Raw genomic sequence first — 16,590 nt, 5'->3', positions numbered from 1 at the left:
AAATACAGAGGTGACACTTTTCTTGTAATCATAAGCTCTGCTTTAGAGCCACAGGAAGAGAAAGCACTAATTCAGGTGCTAAGGACACACAAGACAGCTCTTGGGTGGTCCATAAGTGATCTTAAGGGCATTAGCCCAACCAGATACATGTACAAGATCCTATTGGAGGATGATGCTAAGCCAGTGGTTCAACCACAGAGACGGCTAAATCCCGCCATGAAGGAGGTGGTGCAGAAAGAGGTCACTAAGTTACTAGAGGCTGGGATTATTTATCCCATTTCTGATAGCCCCTGGGTGAGCCCTGTCCATGTTGTCCCTAAGAAGGGAGGTATGACAGTGGTTCATAATGAAAAAAATGAACGGGTTCCTACAAGAACAGTTACAGGGTGGCGTATGTGTATTGACTACAGAAGGCTCAATACAGCCACCAGGAAGGATCACTTCCCCTTACCATTCATAGACCAGATGCTTGAAAGACTAGCAGGTCATGAATACTACTGCTTTTTGGATGGCTATTCAGGTTACAACCAAATTGCTGTAGATCCTCAAGACCAAGAGAAAACAGCATTCACATGTCCATCTAGAGTATTTGCATACAGAAGAATGCCTTTTAGTCTGTGCAATGCACCTGCAACCTTTCAGAGGTGCATGCTCTCTATCTTCTCTGATATGGTAGAAAAATTTCTGGAAGTCTTCATGGATGACTTCTCAGTATTTGGAGACTCATTTAGCTCCTGTCTTAACCATCTAGCACTTGTTCTGAAAAGATGCCAAGAGACTAACCTGGTTTTAAATTGGGAAAGATGTCACTTTATGGTGACTGAAGGAATTGTCCTTGGGCATAAAATTTCGACAAGGGAATAGAGGTGGATCAAGCTAAGGTAGAGGTAATTGAAAAATTACCACCACCCACCAATGTTAAGGCAATCATAAGCTTTCTGGTGCATGCAGGATTCTATAGGAGGTTTATAAAGGATTTTTCAAAAATCACAAAACCTCTGAGCAATCTGCTAGCTGCTAACATGCCATTTGTGTTTGACACAGAGTATCTGCAGGCGTTTGAAACCCTGAAAGCTAAGCTGGTCACAGCACCAGTTATTTCTGTACCAGATTGGACATTACCTTTGGAATTAATGTGTGATGCCAGTGACCATGCCGTTGGTGCAGTATTGTGACAGAGGCATAACAAGCTTCTGCATGTCATTTATTATGCTAGCCGTGTTTTAAATGATACCCAAAAAAATTACACAACCACAGAAAAAGAGCTGCTTGCAGTGGTTTATGCCATTGACAAGTTTAGATCATACTTAGTAGGATCAAAATTGGTTGTGTACACTGACCATGCTGCTCTTAAATATCTACTCATAAAGAAGGATTCAAAGCCCAGGCTCATAAGATGGGTGTTGCTTCTGCAAGTGTTTGATATAGAAATAAGAGACAGAAAAAGGACAGAGAATCAAGTAGCTGATCACCTGTCCCGAATAGAACCAGTAGCAGGAGCATCCCTCCCTCCTACTGAGATCTCTGAAACCTTTCCGGATGAGCAATTGTTTGCTATTCAGGAAGCTCTGTGGTTTGCAGACATTGCAAACTATAAGACTCAAGGTTCTCCTTCTGTAACCATGGAGAGAAAGCATGTAAAGCTTCTCTCAATATAGAGTCAAACAAAACCCCACATTCAAACGCTAAGTTTGGTGTTGGGAGGCCACAACCAAACTCTAAGTTTGGTGTTGAGAGGCCTTAACCCTGCTCTGATTATCTGTGAGGCTCCATGAGAGCTCACTGTCAAGCTATTGACATTAAAGAAGCGCTTGTTGGGAGGCAACCCAATGTTATTTAATTATATCTATTTATTTTCCATTGCTATTTTATGTTTTCTTTAGGTTGATGATCATGTGAAGTCACAAAAACAACAGAAAAATCAAAAACAGAATGAAAAACAGCATTAAAAAGAAGCTCACCCTGGAGGAAGAGCTTACTGGCGTTTAAACGCCAGTAAGAAGCATCAGACTGGCGTTTAACGCCAGAAAGAAGCATCAAGCTAGCGTTAAACGCTAGAAACAAGCACCAGACTGGCGTTTAACGCCAGAACAGAGCATCAAGTTGGCGTTTAACGCCAGGATTGCACACCAAGGGCGTTTTTGCACGCCTCAATGGAGCAGGGATGATAAGTCCTTGACCCCTCAGGAACTGTGGACCCCACAGGATCCCCACCTGCCACACCTTTTCATACACACTTCCCCCACCCTTGGCCGAACCCACCACACACCTCCTTCTCCTCCTTTCCTCCTTCTTTTGCTCGAGGACGAGCAAACATTTTAAGTTTGGTGTGGAAAAAGCATTGCTTTTTTGTTTTTCCGTAACCACTAATGCCTCAAGGGATGCACTTTCCTCCACAAAACTATTGGGAGCAGATTAATACCTCCCTAGGAGAATTAAGTTCCAACATGGGACAACTAAGGGTGGAGCACCAAGAGCATTCCATCCTCCTCCATGAAATTAGAGAAGATCAAAGAGCTATGAGGGAGGAGCAACAAAGGCAAGGAAGAGAGATAGAGGAGCTCAAGAGCACTATTGGTTCTTCAAAGGAAGAAGACGTCACCCTCACTAAGGTGGACCCGTTCCTTAATCTCCTTATCTATTTATTTTTTCTATTTTCATTCTCTATGCTTTATTTATGTTTGTGTCTTCATTACATGATCATTAGTATCTAGTGTCTATGTCTTAAAGCTATGAATGTCCTATGAATCCATCACCTTTCTTAAATGAATAATGTTTTAATTACAAAAGAACAAGAAGTACATGATTTCGAATTCATCCTTGAAACTAGTTTAATTATTTTGATGTGGTGACAATACTTTTTGTTTTCTGAATGAATGTTTGAATAGTGCATATGTCTTTTGAATTTGTTGTTTATGAATGTTAAAATTATTGGCTCTTGAAAGAATGATGAAAAGGAGAAATGTTGTTGATAATCTGAAAAATCATAAAATTGATTCTTGAAGCAAGAAAAAGCAATGAATACAAAAGCTTGCGAAAAAAAAAGAAAAGAAAAATGGCGAAAAAAAAAGAAAAAGAAAAAGCAAGCAGAAAAAGCCAAAAGCTCTTTAAACCAAAAGGCAAGAGCAAAAAGCCAATAGCCCTTAAAACCAAAAGTCAAGGGTAATAAAAAGGATCCAAGGCTTTGAGCATCAGTGGATAGGAGGGCCCAAAAGGAATAAAATCCTGGCCTAAGCGGCTAAACCAAGCTGTCCCTAACCATGTGCTTATGGCATGAAGGTGTCAAGTGAAAACTTGAGACTGAGCGGTTAAAGTCGAGGTCCAAAGCAAAAAGAAGAGTGTGCTTAAGAACCCTGGACACCTCTAATTGGAGACTTTAGCAATGCTGAGTCACAATCTAAAAAGGTTCACCCAATTATGTGTCTGTGGCATTTATGTATCCGGTGGTAATACTGGAAAACAAAGTGCTTAGGGCCACGGCCAAGACTCATAAAGTAGCTGTGTTCAAGAATCAACATACTGAACTAGGAGAATCAATAACACTATCTGAATTCTGAGTTCCTATAGATGCCAATCATTCTGAACTTCAAGGGATAAAGTGAGATGCCAAAATTGTTCAGAGGCAAAAAGCTACTAGTCCCGCTCATTTAATTGGAGCTAAGTTTCATTGATATTTTGGAGTTTATAGTATATTCTCTTCTTTTTATCCTATTTGATTTTTAGTTGCTTGGGGACAAGCAATAATTTAAGTTTGGTGTTGTGATGAGCGGATAATTTATACGCTTTTTGGCATTATTTTTACATAATTTTTAGTATGATTTGAGTAGTTTTTAGTATATCTTTTATTAGATTTTAAATAAAAATCACATTTCTGGACTTTACTATGAGTTTGTGTGTTTTTCTGTGATTTCAGGTATTTTCTGGCTGAAATTGAGGAACCTGAGCAAAAATCTGATTCAGAGGCTGACAAAGGACTACAGATGTTGTTGGATTCTGACCTCCCTGCACTCGAAGTAGATTTTCTGGAGCTACATGAGTCCAAATGGCACGCTCTCAACTGCGTTAAAAAGTAGACATCCAGGGCTTTTCATCAATATATAATAGTTCATAATTTGCTCAAAGATAAACGACGTAAACTGGCGTTTAACGCCAGTTCCATGTTCCATTCTGGCGTTAAACGCCAGAAACAGGTTACAAGTTGGAGTTAAACGCCCAAAACAGGTTACAATCTGGCGTTTAACTCTAGAAACAGCCTAGGCACGTGTAAAGCTCAAGTCTCAGCCCAGCACACACCAAGTGGGCCCCGAAAGTGGATTTCTGCACTATCTATCGTAGTTTACTCATTTTCTGTAAACCTAGGTTACTAGTTTAGTATTTAAGCAACTTTTAGAGATTTATTTTGTACCTCATGACATTCTCACGTTTTACATTGTATCTCTACGGCATGAGTCTCTAACCTCCATGATTGGGGGTGAGGAGCTCTGCTGTGTCTCGATGAATTAATGCAATTACTTCTGTTTTCTATTCAAACACGCTTGTCTCTGTTCTAAGATATTCACTCGCACTTAACCATGATGAATGTGATGATCTGTGACACTCATCACCATTCTCAACCTATGAACGTGTGCCTGACAACCACTTCCGTTCTACCTTAGATTGAGTGTATATCTCTTAGCCTCTTGGTTCATGATCAGAGTCTTCGTGGTATAGGCTAGGACTGTTGGCGGCCATTCCTGTGATCCGGAAAGTCTAAACCTTGTCTGTGGTATTCCGAGTAGGATCTGGGAGGGGATGACTGATGACAAGTCATCATATACCCTTTTTAATAGTCTTTTTCTTTATTTTCATTTGGTTTTATGCACTTTCTTGTACTCTAAGTAAGTAATTTGGAATGGAAATGCATAACTTCTCTTAATCAAACAACCACTATATAATTGATGCTAAATCATGAGGTTTAGGCCAAATTTAATTGCAGTTTTATGATTTGTAAACCTTGTGAATTTGGTGATACTTTGATTGGTTGTTTTGATTAATTGTAGGTGAAGAAAAGAAGAAAAGCGTGGCCTAAGAAGCGTGGTTCAAGGAATAGAAAGTGTGGCCAAGAAAGGAGGAAGTGTGGTGCAACAAACCATGGAACTCATTCCAAGAGCACCAAGCACTAAGAGAGCGCTACACTCACTTCCAAGGGACCAAGGCACAAAGCTCAGCTGAGCACAACACAAGGCCAAGAAATAAGGAAATGAGGAACCAAGCTCAGCTCACAAAGTGAGCATTATCGAGAGCACTAGAGGAAAAATTCAAGGAAAATGTTTTGCAAATGCATGCTCCAAGACTTGAACCCATGACCAAAGGGGATGGGGGAACGCTACTCCTTGCAAGGAAAATAAGCCAAAATTGGCCAAAAAGCTCCCAGCAAGTTTCGAACAAGGAAGCTTTAGCAAGGAAGTTGCGCTCTTAGCACCACTTGGGCACTACCCTGATGTTGTCCAAGACTTGGCAGGCGAAATATTTTAAGGCGCCACTTCCTTCACCAAGAAAAGCTTCAGCGCATGCTTCCCTCAAGTTTCGAACCAAGGACCTCTCCTTGTGAGCACCAAAGCTCAGCTCACTTGGAGAGCTGAGCGCTATCCTTGGTGCATGAAGCGCAACACTTGACACGGGCAGGGAGTAGGGAGCGTGCAAAGTTGACACGGTCCTGGCAGCACAAGGCGCACACAAAAGTAGCACCAAGACACTAGCGCTCGCTGAGCTCTCCCCTGATGCTTCCCAACCAACAAGACACGCTATGCAAGGCACAAAGCTCAGCTCACTTTGTGAGCTGAGCATTCCCCTGGGAGATACATTTGGGCTGAAATTGAAATTTAAAATTCCAACTTAATTCATTTCTTCACCAAATCAAAAGCCCATCCAAATTCCAAAATCCAAGAATAGAAAGTGTATAAATAGGAGTTAGTTTGATGTAATTAGAACCTCTAGACTTCATTTTGAATTTTTCCCTTTTTACTTGCATTTTAATTCTGAGCTTTTTTGAATTTCTGAGAGAACTTGGAAGGAGAATTGATCTCTCTTCTTCTTGGTTCTTGCTTGAGCACTCTTTTATTTCCTTGCTTTGGATCTTGGGTAGAGAATTGAAGAACTTCTGTTTCAATCTCACCTTGGGATCTTGTTTATTTTCTTTCTGCATAATTGAATTTGAATTTCTGTTTACTGCTTCTTCATCTACTTTGCTTCTGCAATTTACTTTTCTTTACTTCTTTTGCAATTTCTCTTGTTGGATCTAGGAAGGGAGTGAGATCTAGATTTGTTTTCTAGTCTCTTTGATTTCCTGAGATCTTCAACACCTTTTAGAATTGCTGCAACTTAAGCACTGCTTTCCAGTTCTTTAAATTCTCAAGTCATTTTACTTTTCTGATAAGATCTACTTCACTGCACTTAAATTTTCTCTTTTATGTTTAATGCAATTTAGTTGTTCTTGTTCAAATTCTGCTATCCTAATTTCCAATTCCTTTTATGATTCAAGCAATTTACATTTCTTGCACTTTAAGCTTCAGCCATTTACATTTCTTGCAATCTAAGTTTCTGCAATTTACATTACTTGTACTTTAAGAATCTGCTTCTTTACTTTCCTGCTCTTTAATTTACTGCACTTTACCCCTCCCCCTTTACTTTCCAAGCAAATTTAGTTTCTGCAAGTTACAATCACTCAACCAAATCTTGATTCGCTTGACTAAATCAACCACTAAACAAAAATTGCTCAATCCTTCAATCCCTGTGGGATCAACCTCACTCATGTGAGTTATTATTACTTGATGCGACCCGGTACACTTGCCGGTGAGTTTTGTGTTGGATCGTTTTTCACACATCAAGTTTTTGGCGCCGTTGCCGGGGATTGATTAGATTGACAATGATTAAGTGAAGTGGAGATCTAGATCAAGCACTTTTAATTTTTCTGTTTTTGACTAACACACTAACTATTTAAATTTTTGCTTAAGCCAATTAACATTTCACTTCAGCCATGGATTGAAGTGTTGTTGCTTTCTGGTGTTGTGATTTTTATGCTTTGGTTGTATGTCAGGTACAAGGAGAATTACACCCACTTTTTGTGAACAAGACGAAAGAACCCTCAGAAGATTAAGAAGAGCTGAAAGAGGGAAAAACATTATTGGAGAAGAGGAGTCAAAAGAAGAATTCCAAGATATGGAGGAACACTTAATAAACCCACCAAATGGGGCTGAAGGAGCAGTCAATAACAACAATAATCCACCACAGAGAAGAGTTTTAGCTTCCTACACAAGTGCAGATCCTAGACATTGTGGGAGTAGCATTCTTACCCCAAATGTCAATGCAAATAACTTTGAACTAAAGCCACAACTCATCACCTTGGTTCAAAACAATTGTTCTTATGGAGGAGGACCACTTGAAGACCCTAACCAACACTTGTCCACCTTCTTGAGGATTTGTGACACTGTCAAAACCAATGGTGTGCACCCTAACAGTTACAAGCTACTGCTATTTCCATTTTCTCTCAAAGACAAAGCCACTCAATGGTTGGAATCCTTCCCAAGAGGCAGCATCAACAATTGGGATGATCTAGTAACCAAGTTCCTTGCCAAGTTTTACCCACCTCAAAGAGTTATTAGATTGAAGACTGAAGTGCAAACATTCACACAAATGGATGCTGAACCCTTGCATGAGGCATGGGAACGATACAAAGCTCTAATCAGGAAATGTCCACCAGGAATGTTCAGTGAGTGGGACAGATTGCAGAATTTCTATGAAGGCTTGACACTGAAATCTCAAGAGGCTTTGGATTATTCAGCAGGAGGTTCTTTACAATTGATGAAAACAGCAGAGGAAGCCTAAAATCTCATTGATATGGTGGCCAACAACCAATATTTCTTTGCTCACCAAAGGCAACGCCAACCAGCACAAAGGAAAGGAGTGATGGAGTTGGAAGGAGTGGACTCAATCTTGGCTCAAAACAAAATGATGCAGCAGCAAATTCAACAACAATTTGAGCAAATGGCCAAGAGGATTGATAGCCTCCAAGTTGCAGCAGTTAATACAAGCCAACCATCATCCACATGGGGACAAAATGAAGAGACTCAAGAGGAGCAACAGCAAGAGCAAGTCCAGTACATGCACAACCAAAATTCTGGGCCAAATGAAGTCTATGGTGATACTTACAACCCTTCTTGGAAGAACCACCCAAACCTTAGGTGGGGAGACAATCACAACCAAAACCAACAACCATGGCAGAGAAACTCAAATAAAAACACTTCAAGAAACAACCAAAACCACAACCAGCAGCAAACTAACCAAAACTCTTACAGAAAACCCCAAAACAACTACCCCAACTCCAACCATTACCCATCCAATAACCAAACCTCAAATCAGAACACTTACCCTCAACCCTCAACACCCCACAATCAACCAATCTCACAAGAATCCCAAAGGATTAACAACTTGGAGCTCCTAATGGAAAAAATGATGAAAACTCAAGAGATGACAGTGAGGAACCAAGAAGCCTCCATGAAAAATATGGAACGGCAAATTGGACAACTCTCCAAGCAGATCACCATTGAAAGGTCATCAAACTCACTACCAAGTGACACCATTCCCAATCCAAAAGAGGAGTGCAAGGCAATACAACTGAGGAGTGGAAAAGTCCTGGTGAAAGATGAAGAAGCAACCAAGAAGCCAAAGGAAAGTGACAAGAAACAAGCTGAAGAAGAGAAAGTCAATGACAAGAAGGAGACAGCCAGCAAGCCAACTCAGAATCGAGTTCAAGAAAAAGAAGATCAGCCACAAAAATCAAGAAAAGGAAAGGAAGTAATTGAAGAGCCAACTAAGGACCAAAGGCAGGAAAATAACTTCACTCCTCCCTTGCCATATCCTCAAAGGTTCAACAAGGAGACTAAGGACCAACACTTCCCAAAATTTCTTGAAATCTTCAAGAAGTTGGAGATCAATATTCCCTTAGCTGAAGCACTTGAGCAAATGCCCCTGTATGCAAAGTTCTTAAAAGAAATTATCAACAAGAAGAGGAGTTGGCAAGAAAAAGAGACTGTGCTTCTCACTGAAGAGTGCAGTGCACTCATTAGAAAAGGACTCCCTCCCAAGTTAGAAGACCCTGGAAGTTTCTTCCTACCTTGCACCATTGGAAATCTACTTATCAACAAGGGGATGTGTGACTTAGGAGCAAGCATAAATTTAATACCATCATCCTTAGTGAAAAAGCTTGGCATAGGGAAGGTGAAACCAATACAGATGTCCTTGGAATTGGTGGACCAGTCAATAGTATATCCCAAGGGAGTGATTGAGAACCTTTTAGTTAAGGATGACAAGTTCATTTTTCCTGCGGACTTTGTAATACTGAACACTGAAGAAGAAGAAAACAATTCAATCATCTTGGGAAGGCCATTTTTGGCCACTGCTAGAGCCATCATAGATGTAGAGCAGGGAGAACTAACTCTCAGGATGCATGAGGATAGCATTATCCTGAAAGTGTTTCCAGAACCACAAATTATTGAAGAAGGAAGCAAGAGAGTCAGTGACTGTTCTCCAAGGCAGACAACCAACAACACAGGGGAACAGAGAAATGAGCATGTACAAGAAGAAGAAGGAATTCAAGAAGGAATCAGGATGATAAACAAGAAGGAAGATACCATGGCTAAGGCTGCTGTCAAGGAAGAAAGGTTAACAAGAAAAAGGAAGAAAAACAAGAAGAAGACTCACAAAGGGTGGAAGAATAAAAAATTTCCAACTGAGGGATTCTCCAAAGGTGATAAGGTGCAACTAATATATCAACAGCTGGGGACTGAGGATCATTACACTGTTAACCAAGTACTCTCTCTTGAGCATGTGAAAATTGAGCACCAAGGGACAAAGAAGAAGCACACAGTCAGAGGGGACAAGTTGAGGCACGACAATCATCAACCACCATAAAAGAAGGGTTCGATGTCAAGCTAGTGACAATAAAAGAGCGCTTGTTGGGAGGCAACCCAACCAGAGGTAACTGTCTCTTCACATCTTTTTCAATAAAAAGGTTAATTAGTTTTGTTTATATTGCAAGAAGCTAAGTTTGGTGTTACACACCAAAACAATCCAAGAGGGAATGAAGGATTCTAAGTTTGGTGTTCCACCAAAATCCCATCATAAAACACATTCTCACTTCCTGCACAAAGCTAGCTTCAAGCATTCAGATAAACTAGTTGACTATTCTGCTGCTTTCTAATTATTAGTTTTATTGCTTTTGAAAAAAAAAAGAAAAAAAAAGAGAGATTTTGCATATAGCTAATTTGTTGCATAAGAAGTATTGGCAAGGAACTAAGTTTGGTGTTCACACACCAAAGTAAGTTCAAGAGCCCACAAATAAGTCTTGCAGATTAGCCGAATCCCTAAAGGAGTTGAAAAGCAAGCAACATTTGAGGAGTATGCAGGAAAATAGCCAACAAATCAGGGAACATCTGCATCATGACTTACAAGGAACAAACAGAAGGAAGAATGAAAAGCTGCAACCCAACAGGTTGTATTTATACTTGATCCTTGTTGTTGTGTAATGATTTAATTCAGAGAGTCCTTTATGTCTGGCTGGAATGATCATGTAGTTGCAAGTGGAAGTACATGTTGAAGAAAGCTATCTGCTTAAATTTTGCTTGAAAACTATCTGCATAATAATTGTCATCACTCAACAACTTGAATACTTTGTTTTGTTTCCCTTGCTGTTTGAATAAAAGAAAGATTTTTGACTTAGAAAAGTAATTGTTCAATGTTGCAGAAGTAAGAATAAAAGTTAGTGGTGGTATATGTGTTTGATTTAATTGATAGCTCATAAAATAAATGTTGCAAAATGACTTGTTACTTAAAGCCTAAGCTAGTTTGCTGCTGTGATCTCTCAATTATTGAAAGTCCCTTGAAAATAAATCAAAACAGAGAAAAGAGAAAGAAGAAAAAGCCAAAGAAAGTGGCAAAGAAACAAACAATAAGGCTAGACACCAATAGCTTGGACCCTAGGACATATGCCTGTGGTGTTTGTGTACTGGGATCTGCTTGGACAAGTAAGTTCTAAGGAGTATTTTAAAACTTGGCAACTTAGATCAACTGATTTGGGATTGCCAACTGAAAGTCCACAATAAAGAGCAACCTAGCTACAAAACATTTAGTGATCCAAAGAGATGCTGGGCATCAATGATCCTAGGAGGAAAAAGTGAGCCATGTGTCTGTGGTGAAGAAATGTTGAGTAAAATAAGGCCAAAGGTCACCGCAACATTTGACACCAAGTCTTCAATAAGAAATAAGCTCTGTAATGCAAAAGAAAGAGGAAAAACTAACAAGGGAATGAACAAAAAGTGAGGATTCATAGCAGCAATCTTAGTGAACTCTTAAAGGAACATTGTTTGTTTCGACAGCAAGTAATAAATGAGCTACTTTTGATCTGCATAAAACCCCATAGACCAAATTCAACTATCTGCCTAATAAGAACACATACACTTATCTATTTCATTCTATCTTCTCTTATGTTTGATGCTTGCTTGGGGACAAGCAAGTTTTAAGTTTGGTGTTGTGATGACAAGTCATCATATACCCTTTTTAATAGTCTTTTTCTTTATTTTCATTTGGTTTTATGCACTTTCTTGTACTCTAAGTAAGTAATTTGGAATGGAAATGCATAACTTCTCTTAATCAAACAACCACTATATAATTGATGCTAAATCATGAGGTTTAGGCCAAATTTAATTGCAGTTTTATGATTTGTAAACCTTGTGAATTTGGTGATACTTTGATTGGTTGTTTTGATTAATTGTAGGTGAAGAAAAGAAGAAAAGCGTGGCCTAAAAAGCGTGGTTCAAGGAATAGAAAGTGTGGCCAAGAAAGGAGGAAGTGTGGTGCAACAAACCATGAAACTCATTCCAAGAGCACAGCACAACACAAGGCCAAAATTGGCCAAAATGCTCCCAGCAAGTTTCGAACACGGAAGCTTTAGCAAGGAAGGTGCGCTCCTAGCACCACTTGGGCGCTACCCTGATGTTGTCCAAGACTTGGCACGCGAAATATTTTAAGGCGCCACTTCCTTCACCAAGAAAAGCTTCAGCGCATGCTTCCCTCAAGTTTCGAACCAAGGACCTCTCCTTGTGAGCACCAAAGCTCAGCTCACTTGGAGAGCTGAGCGCTATCCTTGGTGCATGAAGCGCAACACTTGACACGGGCAGGGAGTAGGGAGCGCGCAAAGTTGACACGGTCCTGGCAGCACAAGGCGCACACAAAAGTAGCACCAAGACACTAGCGCTCAGCTCACAAAGTGAGCTGAGCTCTCCCCTGATGCTTCCCAACCAACAAGACACGCTATGCAAGGCACAAAGCTCAACTCACTTTGTGAGCTGAGCATTCCCCTGGGAGATACATTTGGGTTGAAATTGAAATTTAAAATTCCAACTTAATTCATTTCTTCACCAAATCAAAAGCCCATCCAAATTCCAAAATCCAAGAATAGAAAGTGTATAAATAGGAGTTAGTTTGATGTAATTAGAACCTCTAGACTTCATTTTGAATTTTTCCCTTTTTACTTGCATTTTAATTCTGAGCTTTTTTGAATTTCTGAGAGAACTTGGAAGGAGAATTGATCTCTCTTCTTCTTGGTTCTTGCTTGAGCACTCTTTTATTTCCTTGCTTTGGATCTTGGGTAGAGAATTGAAGAACTTCTGTTTCAATCTCACCTTGGGATCTTGTTTATTTTCTTTCTGCATAATTGAATTTGAATTTCTGTTTACTGCTTCTTCATCTACTTTGCTTCTGCAATTTACTTTTCTTTACTTCTTTTGCAATTTCTCTTGTTGGATCTAGGAAGGGAGTGAGATCTAGATTTGTTTTCTAGTCTCTTTGATTTCCTGAGATCTTCAACACCTTTTAGAATTGCTGCAACTTAAGCACTGCTTTCCAGTTCTTTAAATTCTCAAGTCATTTTACTTTTCTGATAAGATCTACTTCACTGCACTTAAATTTTCTCTTTTATGTTTAATGCAATTTAGTTGTTCTTGTTCAAATTCTGCTATCCTAATTTCCAATTCCTTTTATGATTCAAGCAATTTACATTTCTTGCACTTTAAGCTTCAACCATTTACATTTCTTGCAATCTAAGTTTCTACAATTTACATTACTTGCACTTTAAGAATCTGCTTCTTTACTTTCCTGCTCTTTAATTTATTGCACTTTACCCCTCCCCCTTTACTTTCCAAGCAAATTTAGTTTCTGCAAGTTACAATCACTCAACCAAATCTTGATTCGCTTGACTAAATCAACCACTAAACAAAAATTGATCAATCCTTCAATCCCTGTGGGATCGACCTCACTCATGTGAGTTATTATTACTTGATGCGACCCGGTACACTTGCCGGTGAGTTTTGTGTTGGATCGTTTTCCACACATCAATGACTGTGACAAGCTTCAAACTCACGAGTGCTGGGCGTAGTGACAGACGCAAAAGGATCAATGGATCATATTCCAATATGAGTGAGAACTGACAGATGATTAGCCCTGCGGTGACAGCGCATTTGGACCATTTTCACTGAGAGGACGGATGGTAGCCATTGACAATGGTGATCCACCAACATACAGCTTGCCATGGAAGGAGCCTTGCGTGCGTGAAGAAGAAGACAGTAGGAAAGCAGAGATTCGAAAGACAGAGCATCTCCAAATCCTCAATCTGTTCTCCATTACTGCATAACAAGTACTATTTAATTTATGCTTTTTACTCTTCATAAACCCAATCATTTTTATTACTGATCTCCTGACTAAGAATTACAAAATAACCATAGCTTGCTTCAAGCCGATAATCTCCGTGGGATCGACCCTTACTCACGTAAGGTTTATTACTTGGACTACCCAGTGCACTTGCTGGTTAGTTGTGCGGAATTGCAAAAGTGTGATTGTGATTTCGTGCACCACTTGCTATAAAAGATTCATGTTGTAAATAGGCTTCTAAAATTTACGTAAAAACCTTATCTCCAAATTTTTTTTAAAATGTCTCTCAATATTTTCACATTTTTTTTCAAATTGAGACTATATTTAAAAGGTTACAATGTATTTCTTTGATTATTTTGTCAAAAACTAAAATGTTAAGAGAACAGGATGATAGTTTACTCTACATTTAAACAACCTCTTTATTCTCATCATAAATTATATATTATCATTTTCATTTTATTCTTACGGGTCTGCTACACATACAAGCAAAAAGGCCCTACAAGTCATTGATGCTACGATTTTAAGAAATTGCACGATCGGCAAAAATTTCTTCCGGCAAGTGCACCGGTTATCGTCAAGTAAAAACTCACAATAGAGTGAGGTCGAATCCCACAAGGATTGGTTGAGTGAGCAATTCGGATTAGAAGTGTGTTCTAGTTGAGCGGAATCAAGATTTAGATGAGAATTGCGGAATGTAAAATTGCATGAATTGAAGAGCGAGAAGCTAAATTGCTAAAATTAAAAAGGGATCGGGGTGATTGCATGAATTTAATTGCAGAATGTAAAGAGAAGTGATAGATCAGAAATGGGGAATTCATTGGGTTTCAGGAGATATTGAGATCTCCGAATCAAACATTTTTTTTATCCCTTCCTCAACCAATGCATTCATTGAATTTTGCTTGGCAATCTTATATGATTGGATCCCAATCCCTTGGCTCACCAATTCTCTCTAAAAACAAACAAATTCCCAATCCCTTGGTTTAAATGTTCATAAGCAGAGATGATGCTCGATCACTGATTATACCACACAGTTTCATGAACCACAATTTGGTAGGATTACATGTCACAATATCCATCCAAACCCCAATCCAATTCACTGTGAGAAAGCTTCTCTAGCATGAATCCTCCATTCCTTTCCCAAGGTTCCGAAGGATTCCAATTATGGATAGTTTCTTTCCCAAGACAACTAACCAATAGAATTAGATCGAGAAGCTTTCTAACAAAATTCAAGAGAAAAGATTGAAGAAGAAGATAAAAACTATTATTGATTCATTGAATTACAATAGAGCTCCCTAACCCAATGAAAGGGGGTTTAGTGAGTCATAGCTCTGAATTCAATTACAAAAAGTATGAAAACTAGAAAAAGTGATCCCCCAAAATTCCCCCGAGTGCCAACCAACTTAAATTCTATCCTATTTATACACTTTCTAAATTGAGCTTCTGTTGTGTTTCTTGGGCTTTGAGGCCTTTCCCTGATTTTCTTTTGCTTTGGGTTTATGATTCATAATCCTGATGAGGCTGCTGATCCAATTCTGTAACATTCATTGAGCCAACTTAGTGATAATCAAGTAATGACACATGACTCAACAATTTGAAATTCCAGACTCATCAATTCTTCAGGCCCAATCCCATAAACCATGATATTCAATTGGGTTTCATACTAGAGTACGTTTAAGTTAATGTTTGTGCTCAAATGCTAACTTAAACTGCAATATCTTTGGCCCAAAAACCTTTTCAATTAGTGGCGTTTAAGTTGCAGTTTAAGCTTAAACTACAACTTAAACGTTGGACACTCCTGGAGGTGGTATAATTCAAGCACGTTTAAGCTTCAGTTTAAGGTTAAACTGAAGCTTAAACGTGGAAATGGAAGAAGGCAAGTCTGGAGTGTGGAGTTGTCGAACACGTTTAAGCTTCAGTTTAAGGTTAAACTGAAGCTTAAACGTGGAAATGGAAGAAGGCAAGTCTGGAGTGTGGATTGTCGAACACGTTTAAGCTTCAGTTTAAGGTTAAACTGAAGCTTAAACGTGGAAATGAAGAAAGCAACCCTGGAGGAGAATGGTCGAACACGTTTAAGCTCCAGTTTAAGCTTAAACTGGAGCTTAAACGTGGAAATGGCTCCCTGGTGCATTTCTCATTTCTGGCGTTTAACTTCCAGTTTAAGGTTAAACTGGAGGTTAAACGCCACTTTCAGCTTTTCCTCAGCTTTCATGATTTTGGCGTTTAAGCTCTAGTTTAAGCTTAAACTGGAGCTTAAACGCCACTGATAGTTCCCAGCATTATATGGCTTGGTAGTTTGAGTTCCAGTTTAAGCTTAAACTGGAACTTAAACTCCACATGTGATATTCAAGCTTCCTTTATTGATTTTGTTGCTTCCTTGCCTAGCCTCTTCTTCCCTGAAATCATCCAAACAACTGCATCAAAGTCTTGCAAAATTTCATGAGAAATCTTCCATTCATAGCATTCAAGTAATATAACTAAAAACTCATGGAATTTGCATCAAAATCATACTGTTTGGATGGTTCATTGCTTTGTTATTCATTTAACCATTCTTGGTTACTTTAAGCTCAAGAAAATGCATAAAACAACTAAAACTAACAGAAAAATGCTAGTGAAACTAGCCTAAGATGCCTTGGCATCACAACACCAAACTTAATGCTTGCTTGTCCCTAAGCAAGTCCTGAGTTATTTGAGAGGAAAGTATGAAATAGAAAGCAATTACATTGGCTATATTAGCAAGCATTTGAAGTTCATCAAAAGGGTTTTATGCAGAAAGTTGCAGCATCACTTTTTCATTCTTATCAGGTAAGATTATCACTTTTTCATTGCATCCATCAAACACTGCTATGGCCT

General features: G+C 39.1%; 1 pseudogene; it reads left to right on the top strand.

The window, feature by feature from the left end:
* The first annotated feature begins 7,740 nt into the window (after positions 1-7,740).
* LOC148546062 (uncharacterized) lies at positions 7,741-9,948 on the top strand (annotated as a pseudogene).
* Positions 9,949-16,590: the final 6,642 nt, after the last annotated feature.

The sequence above is a fragment of the Arachis ipaensis genome, chromosome B9, assembly GCF_059453495.1.
Source record: "Arachis ipaensis isolate K30076 ecotype BB chromosome B9, ASM5945349v1, whole genome shotgun sequence".
Lineage (NCBI taxonomy): Eukaryota > Viridiplantae > Streptophyta > Magnoliopsida > Fabales > Fabaceae > Arachis > Arachis ipaensis.
This window is presented reverse-complemented; position numbering and strand designations above follow the sequence as displayed.